The sequence below is a fragment of the Quercus robur genome, chromosome 5 (assembly GCF_932294415.1).
Source record: "Quercus robur chromosome 5, dhQueRobu3.1, whole genome shotgun sequence".
Classification (NCBI taxonomy): Eukaryota; Viridiplantae; Streptophyta; class Magnoliopsida; order Fagales; family Fagaceae; genus Quercus; species Quercus robur.
In genome coordinates, this window is record NC_065538.1 from 33,096,327 (window position 1) to 33,116,571 (window position 20,245).

Consider the following 20,245-nt stretch of genomic DNA (forward strand, 5'->3'; position numbering starts at 1 on the left):
CGCCACCAAATCAGCACCCAAAACGAGATCAGCGGCTCGTATTTTTGGCCTGGGGCAGACTAAGCCTACGAAGCGAGCGTGCTGGACCGCCGTAAACGGTAAGCCCGGCGACAAAAAAAAAAAATCCGAAGAAAAAGAGAGGGGTGCAACACGAGGACTTCCCCGGAGGTCACCCATCCTAGTACTACTCTCGCCCAAACACGCTTAACTGCGGAGTTCTGATGGGATCCGGTGGATTAGTGTTGGTATGATCGCACCCATCAGCATAAGCGCGTTAAATCCTTATAAAGGATCCGAATGCAGCGATGGACTCTAACACCAGGGAGCTGCAGCCCGAGGGCATTTCCAGATCGCCGCCACCAAATCAGCACCCAAAACGAGATCAGCGGCTCGTATTTTTGGCCTGGGGCAGACTAAGCCTACGAAGCGAGCGTGCTGGACCGCCGTAAACGGTAAGCCCGGCGACAAAAAAAAAAAATCCGAAGAAAAAGAGAGGGGTGCAACACGAGGACTTCCCAGGAGGTCACCCATCCTAGTACTACTCTCGCCCAAACACGCTTAACTGCGGAGTTCTGATGGGATCCGGTGCATTAGTGTTGGTATGATCGCACCCATCAGCATAAGCGCGTTAAATCCTTATAAAGGATCCGAATGCAGCGATGCACTCTAACACCAGGGAGCTGCAGCCCGAGGGCATTTCCAGATCGCCGCCACCAAATCAGCACCCAAAACGAGATCAGCGGCTCGTATTTTTGGCCTGGGGCAGACTAAGCCTACGAAGCGAGCGTGCTGGACCGCCGTAAACGGTAAGCCCGGCGACAAAAAAAAAAAATCCGAAGAAAAAGAGAGGGGTGCAACACGAGGACTTCCCAGGAGGTCACCCATCCTAGTACTACTCTCGCCCAAACACGCTTAACTGCGGAGTTCTGATGGGATCCGGTGCATTAGTGTTGGTATGATCGCACCCATCAGCATAAGCGCGTTAAATCCTTATAAAGGATCCGAATGCAGCGATGCACTCTAACACCAGGGAGCTGCAGCCCGAGGGCATTTCCAGATCGCCGCCACCAAATCAGCACCCAAAACGAGATCAGCGGCTCGTATTTTTGGCCTGGGGCAGACTAAGCCTACGAAGCGAGCGTGCTGGACCGCCGTAAACGGTAAGCCCGGCGACAAAAAAAAAAAATCCGAAGAAAAAGAGAGGGGTGCAACACGAGGACTTCCCCGGAGGTCACCCATCCTAGTACTACTCTCGCCCAAACACGCTTAACTGCGGAGTTCTGATGGGATCCGGTGCATTAGTGTTGGTATGATCGCACCCATCAGCATAAGCGCGTTAAATCCTTATAAAGGATCCGAATGCAGCGATGGACTCTAACACCAGGGAGCTGCAGCCCGAGGGCATTTCCAGATCGCCGCCACCAAATCAGCACCCAAAACGAGATCAGCGGCTCGTATTTTTGGCCTGGGGCAGACTAAGCCTACGAAGCGAGCGTGCTGGACCGCCGTAAACGGTAAGCCCGGCGACAAAAAAAAAAAATCCGAAGAAAAAGAGAGGGGTGCAACACGAGGACTTCCCAGGAGGTCACCCATCCTAGTACTACTCTCGCCCAAACACGCTTAACTGCGGAGTTCTGATGGGATCCGGTGCATTAGTGTTGGTATGATCGCACCCATCAGCATAAGCGCGTTAAATCCTTATAAAGGATCCGAATGCAGCGATGGACTCTAACACCAGGGAGCTGCAGCCCGAGGGCATTTCCAGATCGCCGCCACCAAATCAGCACCCAAAACGAGATCAGCGGCTCGTATTTTTGGCCTGGGGCAGACTAAGCCTACGAAGCGAGCGTGCTGGACCGCCGTAAACGGTAAGCCCGGCGACAAAAAAAAAAAATCCGAAGAAAAAGAGAGGGGTGCAACACGAGGACTTCCCAGGAGGTCACCCATCCTAGTACTACTCTCGCCCAAACACGCTTAACTGCGGAGTTCTGATGGGATCCGGTGCATTAGTGTTGGTATGATCGCACCCATCAGCATAAGCGCGTTAAATCCTTATAAAGGATCCGAATGCAGCGATGCACTCTAACACCAGGGAGCTGCAGCCCGAGGGCATTTCCAGATCGCCGCCACCAAATCAGCACCCAAAACGAGATCAGCGGCTCGTATTTTTGGCCTGGGGCAGACTAAGCCTACGAAGCGAGCGTGCTGGACCGCCGTAAACGGTAAGCCCGGCGACAAAAAAAAAAAATCCGAAGAAAAAGAGAGGGGTGCAACACGAGGACTTCCCAGGAGGTCACCCATCCTAGTACTACTCTCGCCCAAACACGCTTAACTGCGGAGTTCTGATGGGATCCGGTGCATTAGTGTTGGTATGATCGCACCCATCAGCATAAGCGCGTTAAATCCTTATAAAGGATCCGAATGCAGCGATGCACTCTAACACCAGGGAGCTGCAGCCCGAGGGCATTTCCAGATCGCCGCCACCAAATCAGCACCCAAAACGAGATCAGCGGCTCGTATTTTTGGCCTGGGGCAGACTAAGCCTACGAAGCGAGCGTGCTGGACCGCCGTAAACGGTAAGCCCGGCGACAAAAAAAAAAAATCCGAAGAAAAAGAGAGGGGTGCAACACGAGGACTTCCCCGGAGGTCACCCATCCTAGTACTACTCTCGCCCAAACACGCTTAACTGCGGAGTTCTGATGGGATCCGGTGCATTAGTGTTGGTATGATCGCACCCATCAGCATAAGCGCGTTAAATCCTTATAAAGGATCCGAATGCAGCGATGGACTCTAACACCAGGGAGCTGCAGCCCGAGGGCATTTCCAGATCGCCGCCACCAAATCAGCACCCAAAACGAGATCAGCGGCTCGTATTTTTGGCCTGGGGCAGACTAAGCCTACGAAGCGAGCGTGCTGGACCGCCGTAAACGGTAAGCCCGGCGACAAAAAAAAAAAATCCGAAGAAAAAGAGAGGGGTGCAACACGAGGACTTCCCAGGAGGTCACCCATCCTAGTACTACTCTCGCCCAAACACGCTTAACTGCGGAGTTCTGATGGGATCCGGTGCATTAGTGTTGGTATGATCGCACCCATCAGCATAAGCGCGTTAAATCCTTATAAAGGATCCGAATGCAGCGATGGACTCTAACACCAGGGAGCTGCAGCCCGAGGGCATTTCCAGATCGCCGCCACCAAATCAGCACCCAAAACGAGATCAGCGGCTCGTATTTTTGGCCTGGGGCAGACTAAGCCTACGAAGCGAGCGTGCTGGACCGCCGTAAACGGTAAGCCCGGCGACAAAAAAAAAAAATCCGAAGAAAAAGAGAGGGGTGCAACACGAGGACTTCCCAGGAGGTCACCCATCCTAGTACTACTCTCGCCCAAACACGCTTAACTGCGGAGTTCTGATGGGATCCGGTGCATTAGTGTTGGTATGATCGCACCCATCAGCATAAGCGCGTTAAATCCTTATAAAGGATCCGAATGCAGCGATGCACTCTAACACCAGGGAGCTGCAGCCCGAGGGCATTTCCAGATCGCCGCCACCAAATCAGCACCCAAAACGAGATCAGCGGCTCGTATTTTTGGCCTGGGGCAGACTAAGCCTACGAAGCGAGCGTGCTGGACCGCCGTAAACGGTAAGCCCGGCGACAAAAAAAAAAAATCCGAAGAAAAAGAGAGGGGTGCAACACGAGGACTTCCCAGGAGGTCACCCATCCTAGTACTACTCTCGCCCAAACACGCTTAACTGCGGAGTTCTGATGGGATCCGGTGCATTAGTGTTGGTATGATCGCACCCATCAGCATAAGCGCGTTAAATCCTTATAAAGGATCCGAATGCAGCGATGCACTCTAACACCAGGGAGCTGCAGCCCGAGGGCATTTCCAGATCGCCGCCACCAAATCAGCACCCAAAACGAGATCAGCGGCTCGTATTTTTGGCCTGGGGCAGACTAAGCCTACGAAGCGAGCGTGCTGGACCGCCGTAAACGGTAAGCCCGGCGACAAAAAAAAAAAATCCGAAGAAAAAGAGAGGGGTGCAACACGAGGACTTCCCCGGAGGTCACCCATCCTAGTACTACTCTCGCCCAAACACGCTTAACTGCGGAGTTCTGATGGGATCCGGTGCATTAGTGTTGGTATGATCGCACCCATCAGCATAAGCGCGTTAAATCCTTATAAAGGATCCGAATGCAGCGATGGACTCTAACACCAGGGAGCTGCAGCCCGAGGGCATTTCCAGATCGCCGCCACCAAATCAGCACCCAAAACGAGATCAGCGGCTCGTATTTTTGGCCTGGGGCAGACTAAGCCTACGAAGCGAGCGTGCTGGACCGCCGTAAACGGTAAGCCCGGCGACAAAAAAAAAAAATCCGAAGAAAAAGAGAGGGGTGCAACACGAGGACTTCCCAGGAGGTCACCCATCCTAGTACTACTCTCGCCCAAACACGCTTAACTGCGGAGTTCTGATGGGATCCGGTGCATTAGTGTTGGTATGATCGCACCCATCAGCATAAGCGCGTTAAATCCTTATAAAGGATCCGAATGCAGCGATGCACTCTAACACCAGGGAGCTGCAGCCCGAGGGCATTTCCAGATCGCCGCCACCAAATCAGCACCCAAAACGAGATCAGCGGCTCGTATTTTTGGCCTGGGGCAGACTAAGCCTACGAAGCGAGCGTGCTGGACCGCCGTAAACGGTAAGCCCGGCGACAAAAAAAAAAAATCCGAAGAAAAAGAGAGGGGTGCAACACGAGGACTTCCCAGGAGGTCACCCATCCTAGTACTACTCTCGCCCAAACACGCTTAACTGCGGAGTTCTGATGGGATCCGGTGCATTAGTGTTGGTATGATCGCACCCATCAGCATAAGCGCGTTAAATCCTTATAAAGGATCCGAATGCAGCGATGCACTCTAACACCAGGGAGCTGCAGCCCGAGGGCATTTCCAGATCGCCGCCACCAAATCAGCACCCAAAACGAGATCAGCGGCTCGTATTTTTGGCCTGGGGCAGACTAAGCCTACGAAGCGAGCGTGCTGGACCGCCGTAAACGGTAAGCCCGGCGACAAAAAAAAAAAATCCGAAGAAAAAGAGAGGGGTGCAACACGAGGACTTCCCCGGAGGTCACCCATCCTAGTACTACTCTCGCCCAAACACGCTTAACTGCGGAGTTCTGATGGGATCCGGTGCATTAGTGTTGGTATGATCGCACCCATCAGCATAAGCGCGTTAAATCCTTATAAAGGATCCGAATGCAGCGATGGACTCTAACACCAGGGAGCTGCAGCCCGAGGGCATTTCCAGATCGCCGCCACCAAATCAGCACCCAAAACGAGATCAGCGGCTCGTATTTTTGGCCTGGGGCAGACTAAGCCTACGAAGCGAGCGTGCTGGACCGCCGTAAACGGTAAGCCCGGCGACAAAAAAAAAAAATCCGAAGAAAAAGAGAGGGGTGCAACACGAGGACTTCCCAGGAGGTCACCCATCCTAGTACTACTCTCGCCCAAACACGCTTAACTGCGGAGTTCTGATGGGATCCGGTGCATTAGTGTTGGTATGATCGCACCCATCAGCATAAGCGCGTTAAATCCTTATAAAGGATCCGAATGCAGCGATGGACTCTAACACCAGGGAGCTGCAGCCCGAGGGCATTTCCAGATCGCCGCCACCAAATCAGCACCCAAAACGAGATCAGCGGCTCGTATTTTTGGCCTGGGGCAGACTAAGCCTACGAAGCGAGCGTGCTGGACCGCCGTAAACGGTAAGCCCGGCGACAAAAAAAAAAAAATCCGAAGAAAAAGAGAGGGGTGCAACACGAGGACTTCCCAGGAGGTCACCCATCCTAGTACTACTCTCGCCCAAACACGCTTAACTGCGGAGTTCTGATGGGATCCGGTGCATTAGTGTTGGTATGATCGCACCCATCAGCATAAGCGCGTTAAATCCTTATAAAGGATCCGAATGCAGCGATGCACTCTAACACCAGGGAGCTGCAGCCCGAGGGCATTTCCAGATCGCCGCCACCAAATCAGCACCCAAAACGAGATCAGCGGCTCGTATTTTTGGCCTGGGGCAGACTAAGCCTACGAAGCGAGCGTGCTGGACCGCCGTAAACGGTAAGCCCGGCGACAAAAAAAAAAAATCCGAAGAAAAAGAGAGGGGTGCAACACGAGGACTTCCCAGGAGGTCACCCATCCTAGTACTACTCTCGCCCAAACACGCTTAACTGCGGAGTTCTGATGGGATCCGGTGCATTAGTGTTGGTATGATCGCACCCATCAGCATAAGCGCGTTAAATCCTTATAAAGGATCCGAATGCAGCGATGCACTCTAACACCAGGGAGCTGCAGCCCGAGGGCATTTCCAGATCGCCGCCACCAAATCAGCACCCAAAACGAGATCAGCGGCTCGTATTTTTGGCCTGGGGCAGACTAAGCCTACGAAGCGAGCGTGCTGGACCGCCGTAAACGGTAAGCCCGGCGACAAAAAAAAAAAATCCGAAGAAAAAGAGAGGGGTGCAACACGAGGACTTCCCCGGAGGTCACCCATCCTAGTACTACTCTCGCCCAAACACGCTTAACTGCGGAGTTCTGATGGGATCCGGTGCATTGATCGCACCCATCAGCATAAGCGCGTTAAATCCTTATAAAGGATCCGAATGCAGCGATGGACTCTAACACCAGGGAGCTGCAGCCCGAGGGCATTTCCAGATCGCCGCCACCAAATCAGCACCCAAAACGAGATCAGCGGCTCGTATTTTTGGCCTGGGGCAGACTAAGCCTACGAAGCGAGCGTGCTGGACCGCCGTAAACGGTAAGCCCGGCGACAAAAAAAAAAAATCCGAAGAAAAAGAGAGGGGTGCAACACGAGGACTTCCCAGGAGGTCACCCATCCTAGTACTACTCTCGCCCAAACACGCTTAACTGCGGAGTTCTGATGGGATCCGGTGCATTAGTGTTGGTATGATCGCACCCATCAGCATAAGCGCGTTAAATCCTTATAAAGGATCCGAATGCAGCGATGCACTCTAACACCAGGGAGCTGCAGCCCGAGGGCATTTCCAGATCGCCGCCACCAAATCAGCACCCAAAACGAGATCAGCGGCTCGTATTTTTGGCCTGGGGCAGACTAAGCCTACGAAGCGAGCGTGCTGGACCGCCGTAAACGGTAAGCCCGGCGACAAAAAAAAAAAATCCGAAGAAAAAGAGAGGGGTGCAACACGAGGACTTCCCAGGAGGTCACCCATCCTAGTACTACTCTCGCCCAAACACGCTTAACTGCGGAGTTCTGATGGGATCCGGTGCATTAGTGTTGGTATGATCGCACCCATCAGCATAAGCGCGTTAAATCCTTATAAAGGATCCGAATGCAGCGATGCACTCTAACACCAGGGAGCTGCAGCCCGAGGGCATTTCCAGATCGCCGCCACCAAATCAGCACCCAAAACGAGATCAGCGGCTCGTATTTTTGGCCTGGGGCAGACTAAGCCTACGAAGCGAGCGTGCTGGACCGCCGTAAACGGTAAGCCCGGCGACAAAAAAAAAAAATCCGAAGAAAAAGAGAGGGGTGCAATACGAGGACTTCCCCGGAGGTCACCCATCCTAGTACTACTCTCGCCCAAACACGCTTAACTGCGGAGTTCTGATGGGATCCGGTGCATTAGTGTTGGTATGATCGCACCCATCAGCATAAGCGCGTTAAATCCTTATAAAGGATCCGAATGCAGCGATGGACTCTAACACCAGGGAGCTGCAGCCCGAGGGCATTTCCAGATCGCCGCCACCAAATCAGCACCCAAAACGAGATCAGCGGCTCGTATTTTTGGCCTGGGGCAGACTAAGCCTACGAAGCGAGCGTGCTGGACCGCCGTAAACGGTAAGCCCGGCGACAAAAAAAAAAAATCCGAAGAAAAAGAGAGGGGTGCAACACGAGGACTTCCCAGGAGGTCACCCATCCTAGTACTACTCTCGCCCAAACACGCTTAACTGCGGAGTTCTGATGGGATCCGGTGCATTAGTGTTGGTATGATCGCACCCATCAGCATAAGCGCGTTAAATCCTTATAAAGGATCCGAATGCAGCGATGGACTCTAACACCAGGGAGCTGCAGCCCGAGGGCATTTCCAGATCGCCGCCACCAAATCAGCACCCAAAACGAGATCAGCGGCTCGTATTTTTGGCCTGGGGCAGACTAAGCCTACGAAGCGAGCGTGCTGGACCGCCGTAAACGGTAAGCCCGGCGACAAAAAAAAAAAATCCGAAGAAAAAGAGAGGGGTGCAACACGAGGACTTCCCAGGAGGTCACCCATCCTAGTACTACTCTCGCCCAAACACGCTTAACTGCGGAGTTCTGATGGGATCCGGTGCATTAGTGTTGGTATGATCGCACCCATCAGCATAAGCGCGTTAAATCCTTATAAAGGATCCGAATGCAGCGATGCACTCTAACACCAGGGAGCTGCAGCCCGAGGGCATTTCCAGATCGCCGCCACCAAATCAGCACCCAAAACGAGATCAGCGGCTCGTATTTTTGGCCTGGGGCAGACTAAGCCTACGAAGCGAGCGTGCTGGACCGCCGTAAACGGTAAGCCCGGCGACAAAAAAAAAAAATCCGAAGAAAAAGAGAGGGGTGCAACACGAGGACTTCCCAGGAGGTCACCCATCCTAGTACTACTCTCGCCCAAACACGCTTAACTGCGGAGTTCTGATGGGATCCGGTGCATTAGTGTTGGTATGATCGCACCCATCAGCATAAGCGCGTTAAATCCTTATAAAGGATCTGAATGCAGCGATGCACTCTAACACCAGGGAGCTGCAGCCCGAGGGCATTTCCAGATCGCCGCCACCAAATCAGCACCCAAAACGAGATCAGCGGCTCGTATTTTTGGCCTGGGGCAGACTAAGCCTACGAAGCGAGCGTGCTGGACCGCCGTAAACGGTAAGCCCGGCGACAAAAAAAAAAAATCCGAAGAAAAAGAGAGGGGTGCAACACGAGGACTTCCCCGGAGGTCACCCATCCTAGTACTACTCTCGCCCAAACACGCTTAACTGCGGAGTTCTGATGGGATCCGGTGCATTAGTGTTGGTATGATCGCACCCATCAGCATAAGCGCGTTAAATCCTTATAAAGGATCCGAATGCAGCGATGGACTCTAACACCAGGGTGCTGCAGCCCGAGGGCATTTCCAGATCGCCGCCACCAAATCAGCACCCAAAACGAGATCAGCGGCTCGTATTTTTGGCCTGGGGCAGACTAAGCCTACGAAGCGAGCGTGCTGGACCGCCGTAAACGGTAAGCCCGGCGACAAAAAAAAAAAATCCGAAGAAAAAGAGAGGGGTGCAACACGAGGACTTCCCAGGAGGTCACCCATCCTAGTACTACTCTCGCCCAAACACGCTTAACTGCGGAGTTCTGATGGGATCCGGTGCATTAGTGTTGGTATGATCGCACCCATCAGCATAAGCGCGTTAAATCCTTATAAAGGATCCGAATGCAGCGATGGACTCTAACACCAGGGAGCTGCAGCCCGAGGGCATTTCCAGATCGCCGCCACCAAATCAGCACCCAAAACGAGATCAGCGGCTCGTATTTTTGGCCTGGGGCAGACTAAGCCTACGAAGCGAGCGTGCTGGACCGCCGTAAACGGTAAGCCCGGCGACAAAAAAAAAAAATCCGAAGAAAAAGAGAGGGGTGCAACACGAGGACTTCCCAGGAGGTCACCCATCCTAGTACTACTCTCGCCCAAACACGCTTAACTGCGGAGTTCTGATGGGATCCGGTGCATTAGTGTTGGTATGATCGCACCCATCAGCATAAGCGCGTTAAATCCTTATAAAGGATCCGAATGCAGCGATGCACTCTAACACCAGGGAGCTGCAGCCCGAGGGCATTTCCAGATCGCCGCCACCAAATCAGCACCCAAAACGAGATCAGCGGCTCGTATTTTTGGCCTGGGGCAGACTAAGCCTACGAAGCGAGCGTGCTGGACCGCCGTAAACGGTAAGCCCGGCGACAAAAAAAAAAAATCCGAAGAAAAAGAGAGGGGTGCAACACGAGGACTTCCCAGGAGGTCACCCATCCTAGTACTACTCTCGCCCAAACACGCTTAACTGCGGAGTTCTGATGGGATCCGGTGCATTAGTGTTGGTATGATCGCACCCATCAGCATAAGCGCGTTAAATCCTTATAAAGGATCCGAATGCAGCGATGCACTCTAACACCAGGGAGCTGCAGCCCGAGGGCATTTCCAGATCGCCGCCACCAAATCAGCACCCAAAACGAGATCAGCGGCTCGTATTTTTGGCCTGGGGCAGACTAAGCCTACGAAGCGAGCGTGCTGGACCGCCGTAAACGGTAAGCCCGGCGACAAAAAAAAAAAATCCGAAGAAAAAGAGAGGGGTGCAACACGAGGACTTCCCCGGAGGTCACCCATCCTAGTACTACTCTCGCCCAAACACGCTTAACTGCGGAGTTCTGATGGGATCCGGTGCATTAGTGTTGGTATGATCGCACCCATCAGCATAAGCGCGTTAAATCCTTATAAAGGATCCGAATGCAGCGATGGACTCTAACACCAGGGAGCTGCAGCCCGAGGGCATTTCCAGATCGCCGCCACCAAATCAGCACCCAAAACGAGATCAGCGGCTCGTATTTTTGGCCTGGGGCAGACTAAGCCTACGAAGCGAGCGTGCTGGACCGCCGTAAACGGTAAGCCCGGCGACAAAAAAAAAAAATCCGAAGAAAAAGAGAGGGGTGCAACACGAGGACTTCCCAGGAGGTCACCCATCCTAGTACTACTCTCGCCCAAACACGCTTAACTGCGGAGTTCTGATGGGATCCGGTGCATTAGTGTTGGTATGATCGCACCCATCAGCATAAGCGCGTTAAATCCTTATAAAGGATCCGAATGCAGCGATGGACTCTAACACCAGGGAGCTGCAGCCCGAGGGCATTTCCAGATCGCCGCCACCAAATCAGCACCCAAAACGAGATCAGCGGCTCGTATTTTTGGCCTGGGGCAGACTAAGCCTACGAAGCGAGCGTGCTGGACCGCCGTAAACGGTAAGCCCGGCGACAAAAAAAAAAAATCCGAAGAAAAAGAGAGGGGTGCAACACGAGGACTTCCCAGGAGGTCACCCATCCTAGTACTACTCTCGCCCAAACACGCTTAACTGCGGAGTTCTGATGGGATCCGGTGCATTAGTGTTGGTATGATCGCACCCATCAGCATAAGCGCGTTAAATCCTTATAAAGGATCCGAATGCAGCGATGCACTCTAACACCAGGGAGCTGCAGCCCGAGGGCATTTCCAGATCGCCGCCACCAAATCAGCACCCAAAACGAGATCAGCGGCTCGTATTTTTGGCCTGGGGCAGACTAAGCCTACGAAGCGAGCGTGCTGGACCGCCGTAAACGGTAAGCCCGGCGACAAAAAAAAAAAATCCGAAGAAAAAGAGAGGGGTGCAACACGAGGACTTCCCAGGAGGTCACCCATCCTAGTACTACTCTCGCCCAAACACGCTTAACTGCGGAGTTCTGATGGGATCCGGTGCATTAGTGTTGGTATGATCGCACCCATCAGCATAAGCGCGTTAAATCCTTATAAAGGATCCGAATGCAGCGATGCACTCTAACACCAGGGAGCTGCAGCCCGAGGGCATTTCCAGATCGCCGCCACCAAATCAGCACCCAAAACGAGATCAGCGGCTCGTATTTTTGGCCTGGGGCAGACTAAGCCTACGAAGCGAGCGTGCTGGACCGCCGTAAACGGTAAGCCCGGCGACAAAAAAAAAAAATCCGAAGAAAAAGAGAGGGGTGCAACACGAGGACTTCCCCGGAGGTCACCCATCCTAGTACTACTCTCGCCCAAACACGCTTAACTGCGGAGTTCTGATGGGATCCGGTGCATTAGTGTTGGTATGATCGCACCCATCAGCATAAGCGCGTTAAATCCTTATAAAGGATCCGAATGCAGCGATGGACTCTAACACCAGGGAGCTGCAGCCCGAGGGCATTTCCAGATCGCCGCCACCAAATCAGCACCCAAAACGAGATCAGCGGCTCGTATTTTTGGCCTGGGGCAGACTAAGCCTACGAAGCGAGCGTGCTGGACCGCCGTAAACGGTAAGCCCGGCGACAAAAAAAAAAAATCCGAAGAAAAAGAGAGGGGTGCAACACGAGGACTTCCCAGGAGGTCACCCATCCTAGTACTACTCTCGCCCAAACACGCTTAACTGCGGAGTTCTGATGGGATCCGGTGCATTAGTGTTGGTATGATCGCACCCATCAGCATAAGCGCGTTAAATCCTTATAAAGGATCCGAATGCAGCGATGCACTCTAACACCAGGGAGCTGCAGCCCGAGGGCATTTCCAGATCGCCGCCACCAAATCAGCACCCAAAACGAGATCAGCGGCTCGTATTTTTGGCCTGGGGCAGACTAAGCCTACGAAGCGAGCGTGCTGGACCGCCGTAAACGGTAAGCCCGGCGACAAAAAAAAAAAATCCGAAGAAAAAGAGAGGGGTGCAACACGAGGACTTCCCAGGAGGTCACCCATCCTAGTACTACTCTCGCCCAAACACGCTTAACTGCGGAGTTCTGATGGGATCCGGTGCATTAGTGTTGGTATGATCGCACCCATCAGCATAAGCGCGTTAAATCCTTATAAAGGATCCGAATGCAGCGATGCACTCTAACACCAGGGAGCTGCAGCCCGAGGGCATTTCCAGATCGCCGCCACCAAATCAGCACCCAAAACGAGATCAGCGGCTCGTATTTTTGGCCTGGGGCAGACTAAGCCTACGAAGCGAGCGTGCTGGACCGCCGTAAACGGTAAGCCCGGCGACAAAAAAAAAAAATCCGAAGAAAAAGAGAGGGGTGCAACACGAGGACTTCCCCGGAGGTCACCCATCCTAGTACTACTCTCGCCCAAACACGCTTAACTGCGGAGTTCTGATGGGATCCGGTGCATTAGTGTTGGTATGATCGCACCCATCAGCATAAGCGCGTTAAATCCTTATAAAGGATCCGAATGCAGCGATGGACTCTAACACCAGGGAGCTGCAGCCCGAGGGCATTTCCAGATCGCCGCCACCAAATCAGCACCCAAAACGAGATCAGCGGCTCGTATTTTTGGCCTGGGGCAGACTAAGCCTACGAAGCGAGCGTGCTGGACCGCCGTAAACGGTAAGCCCGGCGACAAAAAAAAAAAATCCGAAGAAAAAGAGAGGGGTGCAACACGAGGACTTCCCAGGAGGTCACCCATCCTAGTACTACTCTCGCCCAAACACGCTTAACTGCGGAGTTCTGATGGGATCCGGTGCATTAGTGTTGGTATGATCGCACCCATCAGCATAAGCGCGTTAAATCCTTATAAAGGATCCGAATGCAGCGATGGACTCTAACACCAGGGAGCTGCAGCCCGAGGGCATTTCCAGATCGCCGCCACCAAATCAGCACCCAAAACGAGATCAGCGGCTCGTATTTTTGGCCTGGGGCAGACTAAGCCTACGAAGCGAGCGTGCTGGACCGCCGTAAACGGTAAGCCCGGCGACAAAAAAAAAAAAATCCGAAGAAAAAGAGAGGGGTGCAACACGAGGACTTCCCAGGAGGTCACCCATCCTAGTACTACTCTCGCCCAAACACGCTTAACTGCGGAGTTCTGATGGGATCCGGTGCATTAGTGTTGGTATGATCGCACCCATCAGCATAAGCGCGTTAAATCCTTATAAAGGATCCGAATGCAGCGATGCACTCTAACACCAGGGAGCTGCAGCCCGAGGGCATTTCCAGATCGCCGCCACCAAATCAGCACCCAAAACGAGATCAGCGGCTCGTATTTTTGGCCTGGGGCAGACTAAGCCTACGAAGCGAGCGTGCTGGACCGCCGTAAACGGTAAGCCCGGCGACAAAAAAAAAAAATCCGAAGAAAAAGAGAGGGGTGCAACACGAGGACTTCCCAGGAGGTCACCCATCCTAGTACTACTCTCGCCCAAACACGCTTAACTGCGGAGTTCTGATGGGATCCGGTGCATTAGTGTTGGTATGATCGCACCCATCAGCATAAGCGCGTTAAATCCTTATAAAGGATCCGAATGCAGCGATGCACTCTAACACCAGGGAGCTGCAGCCCGAGGGCATTTCCAGATCGCCGCCACCAAATCAGCACCCAAAACGAGATCAGCGGCTCGTATTTTTGGCCTGGGGCAGACTAAGCCTACGAAGCGAGCGTGCTGGACCGCCGTAAACGGTAAGCCCGGCGACAAAAAAAAAAAATCCGAAGAAAAAGAGAGGGGTGCAACACGAGGACTTCCCCGGAGGTCACCCATCCTAGTACTACTCTCGCCCAAACACGCTTAACTGCGGAGTTCTGATGGGATCCGGTGCATTAGTGTTGGTATGATCGCACCCATCAGCATAAGCGCGTTAAATCCTTATAAAGGATCCGAATGCAGCGATGGACTCTAACACCAGGGAGCTGCAGCCCGAGGGCATTTCCAGATCGCCGCCACCAAATCAGCACCCAAAACGAGATCAGCGGCTCGTATTTTTGGCCTGGGGCAGACTAAGCCTACGAAGCGAGCGTGCTGGACCGCCGTAAACGGTAAGCCCGGCGACAAAAAAAAAAAATCCGAAGAAAAAGAGAGGGGTGCAACACGAGGACTTCCCAGGAGGTCACCCATCCTAGTACTACTCTCGCCCAAACACGCTTAACTGCGGAGTTCTGATGGGATCCGGTGCATTAGTGTTGGTATGATCGCACCCATCAGCATAAGCGCGTTAAATCCTTATAAAGGATCCGAATGCAGCGATGCACTCTAACACCAGGGAGCTGCAGCCCGAGGGCATTTCCAGATCGCCGCCACCAAATCAGCACCCAAAACGAGATCAGCGGCTCGTATTTTTGGCCTGGGGCAGACTAAGCCTACGAAGCGAGCGTGCTGGACCGCCGTAAACGGTAAGCCCGGCGACAAAAAAAAAAAATCCGAAGAAAAAGAGAGGGGTGCAACACGAGGACTTCCCAGGAGGTCACCCATCCTAGTACTACTCTCGCCCAAACACGCTTAACTGCGGAGTTCTGATGGGATCCGGTGCATTAGTGTTGGTATGATCGCACCCATCAGCATAAGCGCGTTAAATCCTTATAAAGGATCCGAATGCAGCGATGCACTCTAACACCAGGGAGCTGCAGCCCGAGGGCATTTCCAGATCGCCGCCACCAAATCAGCACCCAAAACGAGATCAGCGGCTCGTATTTTTGGCCTGGGGCAGACTAAGCCTACGAAGCGAGCGTGCTGGACCGCCGTAAACGGTAAGCCCGGCGACAAAAAAAAAAAATCCGAAGAAAAAGAGAGGGGTGCAATACGAGGACTTCCCCGGAGGTCACCCATCCTAGTACTACTCTCGCCCAAACACGCTTAACTGCGGAGTTCTGATGGGATCCGGTGCATTAGTGTTGGTATGATCGCACCCATCAGCATAAGCGCGTTAAATCCTTATAAAGGATCCGAATGCAGCGATGGACTCTAACACCAGGGAGCTGCAGCCCGAGGGCATTTCCAGATCGCCGCCACCAAATCAGCACCCAAAACGAGATCAGCGGCTCGTATTTTTGGCCTGGGGCAGACTAAGCCTACGAAGCGAGCGTGCTGGACCGCCGTAAACGGTAAGCCCGGCGACAAAAAAAAAAAATCCGAAGAAAAAGAGAGGGGTGCAACACGAGGACTTCCCAGGAGGTCACCCATCCTAGTACTACTCTCGCCCAAACACGCTTAACTGCGGAGTTCTGATGGGATCCGGTGCATTAGTGTTGGTATGATCGCACCCATCAGCATAAGCGCGTTAAATCCTTATAAAGGATCCGAATGCAGCGATGGACTCTAACACCAGGGAGCTGCAGCCCGAGGGCATTTCCAGATCGCCGCCACCAAATCAGCACCCAAAACGAGATCAGCGGCTCGTATTTTTGGCCTGGGGCAGACTAAGCCTACGAAGCGAGCGTGCTGGACCGCCGTAAACGGTAAGCCCGGCGACAAAAAAAAAAAATCCGAAGAAAAAGAGAGGGGTGCAACACGAGGACTTCCCAGGAGGTCACCCATCCTAGTACTACTCTCGCCCAAACACGCTTAACTGCGGAGTTCTGATGGGATCCGGTGCATTAGTGTTGGTATGATCGCACCCATCAGCATAAGCGCGTTAAATCCTTATAAAGGATCCGAATGCAGCGATGCACTCTAACACCAGGGAGCTGCAGCCCGAGGGCATTTCCAGATCGCCGCCACCAAATCAGCACCCAAAACGAGATCAGCGGCTCGTATTTTTGGCCTGGGGCAGACTAAGCCTACGAAGCGAGCGTGCTGGACCGCCGTAAACGGTAAGCCCGGCGACAAAAAAAAAAAATCCGAAGAAAAAGAGAGGGGTGCAACACGAGGACTTCCCAGGAGGTCACCCATCCTAGTACTACTCTCGCCCAAACACGCTTAACTGCGGAGTTCTGATGGGATCCGGTGCATTAGTGTTGGTATGATCGCACCCATCAGCATAAGCGCGTTAAATCCTTATAAAGGATCTGAATGCAGCGATGCACTCTAACACCAGGGAGCTGCAGCCCGAGGGCATTTCCAGATCGCCGCCACCAAATCAGCACCCAAAACGAGATCAGCGGCTCGTATTTTTGGCCTGGGGCAGACTAAGCCTACGAAGCGAGCGTGCTGGACCGCCGTAAACGGTAAGCCCGGCGACAAAAAAAAAAAATCCGAAGAAAAAGAGAGGGGTGCAACACGAGGACTTCCCCGGAGGTCACCCATCCTAGTACTACTCTCGCCCAAACACGCTTAACTGCGGAGTTCTGATGGGATCCGGTGCATTAGTGTTGGTATGATCGCACCCATCAGCATAAGCGCGTTAAATCCTTATAAAGGATCCGAATGCAGCGATGGACTCTAACACCAGGGAGCTGCAGCCCGAGGGCATTTCCAGATCGCCGCCACCAAATCAGCACCCAAAACGAGATCAGCGGCTCGTATTTTTGGCCTGGGGCAGACTAAGCCTACGAAGCGAGCGTGCTGGACCGCCGTAAACGGTAAGCCCGGCGACAAAAAAAAAAAATCCGAAGAAAAAGAGAGGGGTGCAACACGAGGACTTCCCAGGAGGTCACCCATCCTAGTACTACTCTCGCCCAAACACGCTTAACTGCGGAGTTCTGATGGGATCCGGTGCATTAGTGTTGGTATGATCGCACCCATCAGCATAAGCGCGTTAAATCCTTATAAAGGATCCGAATGCAGCGATGCACTCTAACACCAGGGAGCTGCAGCCCGAGGGCATTTCCAGATCGCCGCCACCAAATCAGCACCCAAAACGAGATCAGCGGCTCGTATTTTTGGCCTGGGGCAGACTAAGCCTACGAAGCGAGCGTGCTGGACCGCCGTAAACGGTAAGCCCGGCGACAAAAAAAAAAAATCCGAAGAAAAAGAGAGGGGTGCAACACGAGGACTTCCCAGGAGGTCACCCATCCTAGTACTACTCTCGCCCAAACACGCTTAACTGCGGAGTTCTGATGGGATCCGGTGCATTAGTGTTGGTATGATCGCACCCATCAGCATAAGCGCGTTAAATCCTTATAAAGGATCCGAATGCAGCGATGCACTCTAACACCAGGGAGCTGCAGCCCGAGGGCATTTCCAGATCGCCGCCACCAAATCAGCACCCAAAACGAGATCAGCGGCTCGTATTTTTGGCCTGGGGCAGACTAAGCCTACGAAGCGAGCGTGCTGGACCGCCGTAAACGGTAAGCCCGGCGACAAAAAAAAAAAATCCGAAGAAAAAGAGAGGGGTGCAACACGAGGACTTCCCAGGAGGTCACCCATCCTAGTACTACTCTCGCCCAAACACGCTTAACTGCGGAGTTCTGATGGGATCCGGTGCATTAGTGTTGGTATGATCGCACCCATCAGCATAAGCGCGTTAAATCCTTATAAAGGATCCGAATGCAGCGATGCACTCTAACACCAGGGAGCTGCAGCCCGAGGGCATTTCCAGATCGCCGCCACCAAATCAGCACCCAAAACGAGATCAGCGGCTCGTATTTTTGGCCTGGGGCAGACTAAGCCTACGAAGCGAGCGTGCTGGACCGCCGTAAACGGTAAGCCCGGCGACAAAAAAAAAAAATCCGAAGAAAAAGAGAGGGGTGCAACACGAGGACTTCCCCGGAGGTCACCCATCCTAGTACTACTCTCGCCCAAACACGCTTAACTGCGGAGTTCTGATGGGATCCGGTGCATTAGTGTTGGTATGATCGCACCCATCAGCATAAGCGCGTTAAATCCTTATAAAGGATCCGAATGCAGCGATGGACTCTAACACCAGGGAGCTGCAGCCCGAGGGCATTTCCAGATCGCCGCCACCAAATCAGCACCCAAAACGAGATCAGCGGCTCGTATTTTTGGCCTGGGGCAGACTAAGCCTACGAAGCGAGCGTGCTGGACCGCCGTAAACGGTAAGCCCGGCGACAAAAAAAAAAAATCCGAAGAAAAAGAGAGGGGTGCAACACGAGGACTTCCCAGGAGGTCACCCATCCTAGTACTACTCTCGCCCAAACACGCTTAACTGCGGAGTTCTGATGGGATCCGGTGCATTAGTGTTGGTATGATCGCACCCATCAGCATAAGCGCGTTAAATCCTTATAAAGGATCCGAATGCAGCGATGCACTCTAACACCAGGGAGCTGCAGCCCGAGGGCATTTCCAGATCGCCGCCACCAAATCAGCACCCAAAACGAGATCAGCGGCTCGTATTTTTGGCCTGGGGCAGACTAAGCCTACGAAGCGAGCGTGCTGGACCGCCGTAAACGGTAAGCCCGGCGACAAAAAAAAAAAATCCGAAGAAAAAGAGAGGGGTGCAACACGAGGACTTCCCAGGAGGTCACCCATCCTAGTACTACTCTCGCCCAAACACGCTTAACTGCGGAGTTCTGATGGGATCCGGTGCATTAGTGTTGGTATGATCGCACCCATCAGCATAAGCGCGTTAAATCCTTATAAAGGATCCGAATGCAGCGATGCACTCTAACACCAGGGAGCTGCAGCCCGAGGGCATTTCCAGATCGCCGCCACCAAATCAGCACCCAAAACGAGATCAGCGGCTCGTATTTTTGGCCTGGGGCAGACTAAGCCTACGAAGCGAGCGTGCTGGACCGCCGTAAACGGTAAGCCCGGCGACAAAAAAAAAAAATCCGAAGAAAAAGAGAGGGGTGCAACACGAGGACTTCCCAGGATGTCACCCATCCTAGTACTACTCTCGCCCAAACACGCTTAACTGCGGAGTTCTGATGGGATCCGGTGCATTAGTGTTGGTATGATCGCACCCATCAGCATAAGCGCGTTAAATCCTTATAAAGGATCCGAATGCAGCGATGCACTCTAACACCAGGGAGCTGCAGCCCGAGGGCATTTCCAGATCGCCGCCACCAAATCAGCACCCAAAACGAGATCAGCGGCTCGTATTTTTGGCCTGGGGCAGACTAAGCCTACGAAGCGAGCGTGCTGGACCGCCGTAAACGGTAAGCCCGGCGACAAAAAAAAAAAATCCGAAGAAAAAGAGAGGGGTGCAACACGAGGACTTCCCCGGAGGTCACCCATCCTAGTACTACTCTCGCCCAAACACGCTTAACTGCGGAGTTCTGATGGGATCCGGTGCATTAGTGTTGGTATGATCGCACCCATCAGCATAAGCGCGTTAAATCCTTATAAAGGATCCGAATGCAGCGATGGACTCTAACACCAGGGAGCTGCAGCCCGAGGGCATTTCCAGATCGCCGCCACCAAATCAGCACCCAAAACGAGATCAGCGGCTCGTATTTTTGGCCTGGGGCAGACTAAGCCTACGAAGCGAGCGTGCTGGACCGCCGTAAACGGTAAGCCCGGCGACAAAAAAAAAAAATCCGAAGAAAAAGAGAGGGGTGCAACACGAGGACGTCCCAGGAGGTCACCCATCCTAGTACTACTCTCGCCCAAACACGCTTAACTGCGGAGTTCTGATGGGATCCGGTGCATTAGTGTTGGTATGATCGCACCCATCAGCATAAGCGCGTTAAATCCTTATAAAGGATCCGAATGCAGCGATGGACTCTAACACCAGGGAGCTGCAGCCCGAGGGCATTTCCAGATCGCCGCCACCAAATCAGCACCCAAAACGAGATCAGCGGCTCGTATTTTTGGCCTGGGGCAGACTAAGCCTACGAAGCGA

The 20,245-nt window shown here is 53.2% G+C and overlaps 56 non-coding genes and 1 pseudogene across 56 annotated transcripts; all 57 read right to left on the reverse strand.

Annotated features, from left to right (window-relative positions):
• Positions 1 to 140: 140 nt before the first annotated feature.
• Positions 141 to 259, reverse strand: LOC126731505 (5S ribosomal RNA). Its single transcript, XR_007658750.1, has one exon. It is a non-coding gene; the product is annotated as a 5S ribosomal RNA (ribosomal RNA).
• Positions 260 to 494: 235 nt separating this feature from the next.
• On the reverse strand, positions 495 to 613 carry LOC126729794 (5S ribosomal RNA). Its single transcript, XR_007657098.1, has one exon. It is a non-coding gene; the product is annotated as a 5S ribosomal RNA (ribosomal RNA).
• A 235-nt stretch (positions 614 to 848) lies between these two features.
• On the reverse strand, positions 849 to 967 carry LOC126729795 (5S ribosomal RNA). The gene has a single exon (XR_007657099.1). It is a non-coding gene; the product is annotated as a 5S ribosomal RNA (ribosomal RNA).
• Positions 968 to 1,202: 235 nt separating this feature from the next.
• LOC126731110 (5S ribosomal RNA) lies at positions 1,203 to 1,321 on the reverse strand. The gene has a single exon (XR_007658370.1). It is a non-coding gene; the product is annotated as a 5S ribosomal RNA (ribosomal RNA).
• Positions 1,322 to 1,556: 235 nt separating this feature from the next.
• Positions 1,557 to 1,675, reverse strand: LOC126729796 (5S ribosomal RNA). Its single transcript, XR_007657100.1, has one exon. It is a non-coding gene; the product is annotated as a 5S ribosomal RNA (ribosomal RNA).
• Positions 1,676 to 1,910: 235 nt separating this feature from the next.
• On the reverse strand, positions 1,911 to 2,029 carry LOC126729797 (5S ribosomal RNA). The gene has a single exon (XR_007657101.1). It is a non-coding gene; the product is annotated as a 5S ribosomal RNA (ribosomal RNA).
• Positions 2,030 to 2,264: 235 nt separating this feature from the next.
• LOC126729798 (5S ribosomal RNA) lies at positions 2,265 to 2,383 on the reverse strand. Its single transcript, XR_007657102.1, has one exon. It is a non-coding gene; the product is annotated as a 5S ribosomal RNA (ribosomal RNA).
• A 235-nt stretch (positions 2,384 to 2,618) lies between these two features.
• Positions 2,619 to 2,737, reverse strand: LOC126731111 (5S ribosomal RNA). The gene has a single exon (XR_007658371.1). It is a non-coding gene; the product is annotated as a 5S ribosomal RNA (ribosomal RNA).
• A 235-nt stretch (positions 2,738 to 2,972) lies between these two features.
• On the reverse strand, positions 2,973 to 3,091 carry LOC126729799 (5S ribosomal RNA). The gene has a single exon (XR_007657103.1). It is a non-coding gene; the product is annotated as a 5S ribosomal RNA (ribosomal RNA).
• A 235-nt stretch (positions 3,092 to 3,326) lies between these two features.
• On the reverse strand, positions 3,327 to 3,445 carry LOC126729800 (5S ribosomal RNA). Its single transcript, XR_007657104.1, has one exon. It is a non-coding gene; the product is annotated as a 5S ribosomal RNA (ribosomal RNA).
• A 235-nt stretch (positions 3,446 to 3,680) lies between these two features.
• Positions 3,681 to 3,799, reverse strand: LOC126729801 (5S ribosomal RNA). Its single transcript, XR_007657105.1, has one exon. It is a non-coding gene; the product is annotated as a 5S ribosomal RNA (ribosomal RNA).
• Positions 3,800 to 4,034: 235 nt separating this feature from the next.
• Positions 4,035 to 4,153, reverse strand: LOC126731112 (5S ribosomal RNA). The gene has a single exon (XR_007658372.1). It is a non-coding gene; the product is annotated as a 5S ribosomal RNA (ribosomal RNA).
• A 235-nt stretch (positions 4,154 to 4,388) lies between these two features.
• On the reverse strand, positions 4,389 to 4,507 carry LOC126729802 (5S ribosomal RNA). Its single transcript, XR_007657106.1, has one exon. It is a non-coding gene; the product is annotated as a 5S ribosomal RNA (ribosomal RNA).
• A 235-nt stretch (positions 4,508 to 4,742) lies between these two features.
• LOC126729803 (5S ribosomal RNA) lies at positions 4,743 to 4,861 on the reverse strand. Its single transcript, XR_007657107.1, has one exon. It is a non-coding gene; the product is annotated as a 5S ribosomal RNA (ribosomal RNA).
• A 235-nt stretch (positions 4,862 to 5,096) lies between these two features.
• Positions 5,097 to 5,215, reverse strand: LOC126731113 (5S ribosomal RNA). Its single transcript, XR_007658373.1, has one exon. It is a non-coding gene; the product is annotated as a 5S ribosomal RNA (ribosomal RNA).
• Positions 5,216 to 5,450: 235 nt separating this feature from the next.
• LOC126729805 (5S ribosomal RNA) lies at positions 5,451 to 5,569 on the reverse strand. The gene has a single exon (XR_007657109.1). It is a non-coding gene; the product is annotated as a 5S ribosomal RNA (ribosomal RNA).
• Positions 5,570 to 5,805: 236 nt separating this feature from the next.
• Positions 5,806 to 5,924, reverse strand: LOC126729806 (5S ribosomal RNA). The gene has a single exon (XR_007657110.1). It is a non-coding gene; the product is annotated as a 5S ribosomal RNA (ribosomal RNA).
• A 235-nt stretch (positions 5,925 to 6,159) lies between these two features.
• LOC126729808 (5S ribosomal RNA) lies at positions 6,160 to 6,278 on the reverse strand. Its single transcript, XR_007657111.1, has one exon. It is a non-coding gene; the product is annotated as a 5S ribosomal RNA (ribosomal RNA).
• A 235-nt stretch (positions 6,279 to 6,513) lies between these two features.
• Positions 6,514 to 6,621, reverse strand: LOC126731964 (5S ribosomal RNA; annotated as a pseudogene).
• Positions 6,622 to 6,856: 235 nt separating this feature from the next.
• LOC126729809 (5S ribosomal RNA) lies at positions 6,857 to 6,975 on the reverse strand. Its single transcript, XR_007657112.1, has one exon. It is a non-coding gene; the product is annotated as a 5S ribosomal RNA (ribosomal RNA).
• A 235-nt stretch (positions 6,976 to 7,210) lies between these two features.
• Positions 7,211 to 7,329, reverse strand: LOC126729810 (5S ribosomal RNA). The gene has a single exon (XR_007657113.1). It is a non-coding gene; the product is annotated as a 5S ribosomal RNA (ribosomal RNA).
• Positions 7,330 to 7,564: 235 nt separating this feature from the next.
• LOC126730841 (5S ribosomal RNA) lies at positions 7,565 to 7,683 on the reverse strand. The gene has a single exon (XR_007658106.1). It is a non-coding gene; the product is annotated as a 5S ribosomal RNA (ribosomal RNA).
• A 235-nt stretch (positions 7,684 to 7,918) lies between these two features.
• On the reverse strand, positions 7,919 to 8,037 carry LOC126729811 (5S ribosomal RNA). The gene has a single exon (XR_007657114.1). It is a non-coding gene; the product is annotated as a 5S ribosomal RNA (ribosomal RNA).
• A 235-nt stretch (positions 8,038 to 8,272) lies between these two features.
• On the reverse strand, positions 8,273 to 8,391 carry LOC126729812 (5S ribosomal RNA). The gene has a single exon (XR_007657115.1). It is a non-coding gene; the product is annotated as a 5S ribosomal RNA (ribosomal RNA).
• Positions 8,392 to 8,626: 235 nt separating this feature from the next.
• On the reverse strand, positions 8,627 to 8,745 carry LOC126729813 (5S ribosomal RNA). Its single transcript, XR_007657116.1, has one exon. It is a non-coding gene; the product is annotated as a 5S ribosomal RNA (ribosomal RNA).
• A 235-nt stretch (positions 8,746 to 8,980) lies between these two features.
• Positions 8,981 to 9,099, reverse strand: LOC126731114 (5S ribosomal RNA). Its single transcript, XR_007658374.1, has one exon. It is a non-coding gene; the product is annotated as a 5S ribosomal RNA (ribosomal RNA).
• A 235-nt stretch (positions 9,100 to 9,334) lies between these two features.
• LOC126729814 (5S ribosomal RNA) lies at positions 9,335 to 9,453 on the reverse strand. The gene has a single exon (XR_007657117.1). It is a non-coding gene; the product is annotated as a 5S ribosomal RNA (ribosomal RNA).
• A 235-nt stretch (positions 9,454 to 9,688) lies between these two features.
• LOC126729815 (5S ribosomal RNA) lies at positions 9,689 to 9,807 on the reverse strand. The gene has a single exon (XR_007657118.1). It is a non-coding gene; the product is annotated as a 5S ribosomal RNA (ribosomal RNA).
• Positions 9,808 to 10,042: 235 nt separating this feature from the next.
• LOC126729817 (5S ribosomal RNA) lies at positions 10,043 to 10,161 on the reverse strand. The gene has a single exon (XR_007657120.1). It is a non-coding gene; the product is annotated as a 5S ribosomal RNA (ribosomal RNA).
• A 235-nt stretch (positions 10,162 to 10,396) lies between these two features.
• LOC126731116 (5S ribosomal RNA) lies at positions 10,397 to 10,515 on the reverse strand. Its single transcript, XR_007658376.1, has one exon. It is a non-coding gene; the product is annotated as a 5S ribosomal RNA (ribosomal RNA).
• Positions 10,516 to 10,750: 235 nt separating this feature from the next.
• Positions 10,751 to 10,869, reverse strand: LOC126729818 (5S ribosomal RNA). The gene has a single exon (XR_007657121.1). It is a non-coding gene; the product is annotated as a 5S ribosomal RNA (ribosomal RNA).
• A 235-nt stretch (positions 10,870 to 11,104) lies between these two features.
• On the reverse strand, positions 11,105 to 11,223 carry LOC126729819 (5S ribosomal RNA). The gene has a single exon (XR_007657122.1). It is a non-coding gene; the product is annotated as a 5S ribosomal RNA (ribosomal RNA).
• A 235-nt stretch (positions 11,224 to 11,458) lies between these two features.
• LOC126729820 (5S ribosomal RNA) lies at positions 11,459 to 11,577 on the reverse strand. The gene has a single exon (XR_007657123.1). It is a non-coding gene; the product is annotated as a 5S ribosomal RNA (ribosomal RNA).
• Positions 11,578 to 11,812: 235 nt separating this feature from the next.
• On the reverse strand, positions 11,813 to 11,931 carry LOC126731117 (5S ribosomal RNA). Its single transcript, XR_007658377.1, has one exon. It is a non-coding gene; the product is annotated as a 5S ribosomal RNA (ribosomal RNA).
• Positions 11,932 to 12,166: 235 nt separating this feature from the next.
• LOC126729821 (5S ribosomal RNA) lies at positions 12,167 to 12,285 on the reverse strand. Its single transcript, XR_007657124.1, has one exon. It is a non-coding gene; the product is annotated as a 5S ribosomal RNA (ribosomal RNA).
• Positions 12,286 to 12,520: 235 nt separating this feature from the next.
• On the reverse strand, positions 12,521 to 12,639 carry LOC126729822 (5S ribosomal RNA). The gene has a single exon (XR_007657125.1). It is a non-coding gene; the product is annotated as a 5S ribosomal RNA (ribosomal RNA).
• A 235-nt stretch (positions 12,640 to 12,874) lies between these two features.
• Positions 12,875 to 12,993, reverse strand: LOC126731119 (5S ribosomal RNA). Its single transcript, XR_007658378.1, has one exon. It is a non-coding gene; the product is annotated as a 5S ribosomal RNA (ribosomal RNA).
• Positions 12,994 to 13,228: 235 nt separating this feature from the next.
• LOC126729823 (5S ribosomal RNA) lies at positions 13,229 to 13,347 on the reverse strand. Its single transcript, XR_007657126.1, has one exon. It is a non-coding gene; the product is annotated as a 5S ribosomal RNA (ribosomal RNA).
• Positions 13,348 to 13,583: 236 nt separating this feature from the next.
• Positions 13,584 to 13,702, reverse strand: LOC126729824 (5S ribosomal RNA). The gene has a single exon (XR_007657127.1). It is a non-coding gene; the product is annotated as a 5S ribosomal RNA (ribosomal RNA).
• Positions 13,703 to 13,937: 235 nt separating this feature from the next.
• Positions 13,938 to 14,056, reverse strand: LOC126729825 (5S ribosomal RNA). The gene has a single exon (XR_007657128.1). It is a non-coding gene; the product is annotated as a 5S ribosomal RNA (ribosomal RNA).
• Positions 14,057 to 14,291: 235 nt separating this feature from the next.
• Positions 14,292 to 14,410, reverse strand: LOC126731120 (5S ribosomal RNA). Its single transcript, XR_007658379.1, has one exon. It is a non-coding gene; the product is annotated as a 5S ribosomal RNA (ribosomal RNA).
• A 235-nt stretch (positions 14,411 to 14,645) lies between these two features.
• Positions 14,646 to 14,764, reverse strand: LOC126729826 (5S ribosomal RNA). Its single transcript, XR_007657129.1, has one exon. It is a non-coding gene; the product is annotated as a 5S ribosomal RNA (ribosomal RNA).
• A 235-nt stretch (positions 14,765 to 14,999) lies between these two features.
• Positions 15,000 to 15,118, reverse strand: LOC126729828 (5S ribosomal RNA). Its single transcript, XR_007657131.1, has one exon. It is a non-coding gene; the product is annotated as a 5S ribosomal RNA (ribosomal RNA).
• A 235-nt stretch (positions 15,119 to 15,353) lies between these two features.
• On the reverse strand, positions 15,354 to 15,472 carry LOC126730842 (5S ribosomal RNA). Its single transcript, XR_007658107.1, has one exon. It is a non-coding gene; the product is annotated as a 5S ribosomal RNA (ribosomal RNA).
• Positions 15,473 to 15,707: 235 nt separating this feature from the next.
• LOC126729829 (5S ribosomal RNA) lies at positions 15,708 to 15,826 on the reverse strand. The gene has a single exon (XR_007657132.1). It is a non-coding gene; the product is annotated as a 5S ribosomal RNA (ribosomal RNA).
• Positions 15,827 to 16,061: 235 nt separating this feature from the next.
• Positions 16,062 to 16,180, reverse strand: LOC126729830 (5S ribosomal RNA). Its single transcript, XR_007657133.1, has one exon. It is a non-coding gene; the product is annotated as a 5S ribosomal RNA (ribosomal RNA).
• Positions 16,181 to 16,415: 235 nt separating this feature from the next.
• Positions 16,416 to 16,534, reverse strand: LOC126729831 (5S ribosomal RNA). Its single transcript, XR_007657134.1, has one exon. It is a non-coding gene; the product is annotated as a 5S ribosomal RNA (ribosomal RNA).
• Positions 16,535 to 16,769: 235 nt separating this feature from the next.
• On the reverse strand, positions 16,770 to 16,888 carry LOC126731121 (5S ribosomal RNA). The gene has a single exon (XR_007658380.1). It is a non-coding gene; the product is annotated as a 5S ribosomal RNA (ribosomal RNA).
• A 235-nt stretch (positions 16,889 to 17,123) lies between these two features.
• Positions 17,124 to 17,242, reverse strand: LOC126729832 (5S ribosomal RNA). The gene has a single exon (XR_007657135.1). It is a non-coding gene; the product is annotated as a 5S ribosomal RNA (ribosomal RNA).
• Positions 17,243 to 17,477: 235 nt separating this feature from the next.
• LOC126729834 (5S ribosomal RNA) lies at positions 17,478 to 17,596 on the reverse strand. The gene has a single exon (XR_007657136.1). It is a non-coding gene; the product is annotated as a 5S ribosomal RNA (ribosomal RNA).
• A 235-nt stretch (positions 17,597 to 17,831) lies between these two features.
• On the reverse strand, positions 17,832 to 17,950 carry LOC126729835 (5S ribosomal RNA). The gene has a single exon (XR_007657137.1). It is a non-coding gene; the product is annotated as a 5S ribosomal RNA (ribosomal RNA).
• A 235-nt stretch (positions 17,951 to 18,185) lies between these two features.
• On the reverse strand, positions 18,186 to 18,304 carry LOC126731122 (5S ribosomal RNA). Its single transcript, XR_007658381.1, has one exon. It is a non-coding gene; the product is annotated as a 5S ribosomal RNA (ribosomal RNA).
• Positions 18,305 to 18,539: 235 nt separating this feature from the next.
• On the reverse strand, positions 18,540 to 18,658 carry LOC126729836 (5S ribosomal RNA). The gene has a single exon (XR_007657138.1). It is a non-coding gene; the product is annotated as a 5S ribosomal RNA (ribosomal RNA).
• Positions 18,659 to 18,893: 235 nt separating this feature from the next.
• On the reverse strand, positions 18,894 to 19,012 carry LOC126729837 (5S ribosomal RNA). The gene has a single exon (XR_007657139.1). It is a non-coding gene; the product is annotated as a 5S ribosomal RNA (ribosomal RNA).
• A 235-nt stretch (positions 19,013 to 19,247) lies between these two features.
• Positions 19,248 to 19,366, reverse strand: LOC126731643 (5S ribosomal RNA). Its single transcript, XR_007658887.1, has one exon. It is a non-coding gene; the product is annotated as a 5S ribosomal RNA (ribosomal RNA).
• Positions 19,367 to 19,601: 235 nt separating this feature from the next.
• LOC126731123 (5S ribosomal RNA) lies at positions 19,602 to 19,720 on the reverse strand. The gene has a single exon (XR_007658382.1). It is a non-coding gene; the product is annotated as a 5S ribosomal RNA (ribosomal RNA).
• Positions 19,721 to 19,955: 235 nt separating this feature from the next.
• On the reverse strand, positions 19,956 to 20,074 carry LOC126731561 (5S ribosomal RNA). Its single transcript, XR_007658806.1, has one exon. It is a non-coding gene; the product is annotated as a 5S ribosomal RNA (ribosomal RNA).
• Positions 20,075 to 20,245: the final 171 nt, after the last annotated feature.